This window comes from Nerophis lumbriciformis, unplaced genomic scaffold, assembly GCF_033978685.3.
Source record: "Nerophis lumbriciformis unplaced genomic scaffold, RoL_Nlum_v2.1 HiC_scaffold_43, whole genome shotgun sequence".
Taxonomy (NCBI): domain Eukaryota; kingdom Metazoa; phylum Chordata; class Actinopteri; order Syngnathiformes; family Syngnathidae; genus Nerophis; species Nerophis lumbriciformis.
The window spans coordinates 247,501-249,589 of NW_027316585.1; positions in this window are offsets into that span (position 1 = coordinate 247,501).

The window sequence follows — 2,089 nt, forward strand, 5'->3', positions numbered from 1 at the left end:
CTCAGATGCTGGAAGATCAGTTTGAAAAAGGACCGGGGTAAAGAGGGGGGAAGCACCATATATGTGTCCGGGAAGGCGCCCCTCGGGCGGACACAGGTGTCTGCATGAGCCCCTGTCGCTCAGATGCTGGAAGATCAGTTTGAAAAAGGACCGGGGTAAAGAGGGGGGAAGCACCATATATGTGTCCGGGAAGGCGCCCCTCGGGCGGACACAGGTGTCTGCATGAGCCCCTGTCGCTCAGATGCTGGAAGATCAGTTTGAAAAAAGAACCAGAGGATAGAGGGGAAAAACACCATATTTGTGTCCGAAAATAGCTCACTTTGACTCGGACGCGTTCCCTGTGATTTCAGCCTGTCAGACATGGTGCACATAGTAACGAGATGGAGGTGTTTTGGTCGACCAGGTAAAAAACGAAAAATCGAGAGAAGGTAAAAAGTAGGTGAAAAATTAAGCCTCTCTCGTTAAGGTACTTAGAAAAAATCCCAAAAAAAAAATGAACTCCCATTGAAATGAATGGGGAAAAATTTTTTTCTCGTTTTTTTTCTAAGTACAACAACGAGAGAAGGTAAAAAATGGTTTTTTTTAGCCTCTCTCGTTAAGGTACTTAGAAAAAAACCCAGATTTTTTTTTTTCTCGTTTTTTTTCTAAGTACAACAACGAGAGAAGGTAAAAACAGGTGCTTTTTAGCCTCTCTCGTTAAGGTACTTGGAAAAAATCCGAGACATGTTTGGTCTTCCCCACTGACAGTGCGCCTTTGCTGGGTAAGTTGTGGACGTGCCAGGCACCCCCGGGACACCGGTGGAACGCGGCCGGACTCGTGGTACTCCAACCCGGGCATAATTTTGGATATTTTCCGGTCCTTTTTTTCCCCACTTTCCCAACTTTTCTTCTGAATCACAGTGCGCCTTTGCTGGGTAAGTTGTGGACATGGCAGGCACCCCCGGGACACCGGTGGAACGCGGCCGGACTCGTGGTACTCCAACCCGGGCATAATTTTGGATCAAATTCGGGACTTTTGCCCACTTTCCCAACTTTTCTTCCCAATCACAGTGCGCCTTTGCTGGGTAAGTTGTGGACATGCCAGGCACCCCCGGGACACCGGTGGAACGCGGCCGGACTCGTGGTACTCCAACCCGGGCATAATTTTGGATCAAATTCGGGACTTTTGCCCACTTTCCCAACTTTTCTTCTGAATCACAGTGCGCCTTTGCTGGGTAAGTTGTGGACATGGCAGGCACCCCCGGGACACCGGTGGAACGCGGCCGGACTCGTGGTACTCCAACCCGGGCATAATTTTGGATCAAATTCGGGACTTTTGCCCACTTTCCCAACTTTTCTTCCCAATCACAGTGCGCCTTTGCTGGGTAAGTTGTGGACATGGCAGGCACCCCCGGGACACCGGTGGAACGCGGCCGGACTCGTGGTACTCCAACCCGGGCATAATTTTGGATCAAATTCGGGACTTTTGCCCACTTTCCCAACTTTTCTTCCCAATCACAGTGCGCCTTTGCTGGGTGCGTTGTGGACATGCCAGGCACCCCCGGGACACCGGTGGAACGCGGCCGGACTCGTGGTACTCCAACCCGGGCATAATTTTGGATCAAATTCGGGACTTTTGCCCACTTTCCCAACTTTTCTTCCCAATCACAGTGCGCCTTTGCTGGGTAAGTTGTGGACATGCCAGGCACCCCCGGGACACCGGTGGAACGCGGCCGGACTCGTGGTACTCCAACCCGGGCATAATTTTGGATCAAATTCGGGACTTTTGCCCACTTTCCCAACTTTTCTTCCCAATCACAGTGCGCCTTTGCTGGGTGCGTCGTGGACATTGTAGGCACCCCGGAACCCTGGTGGAACGCGGCGGGACTTGTGGGACTCGAACCTGGGTGTGATTTTGGACCAAATTCGGGACTTTTGCCCACTTTCCCAACTTTTCTTCCCAATCACAGTGCGCCTTTGCTGGGTGAATTGTGGACATTGTAGGCACCCCGGAACCCTGGTGGAACGCGGCGGGACTTGTGGGACTCGAACCTGGGTGTGATTTTGGACCAAATTCGGGACTTTTGCCCACTTTCCCAACTTTTCTTCC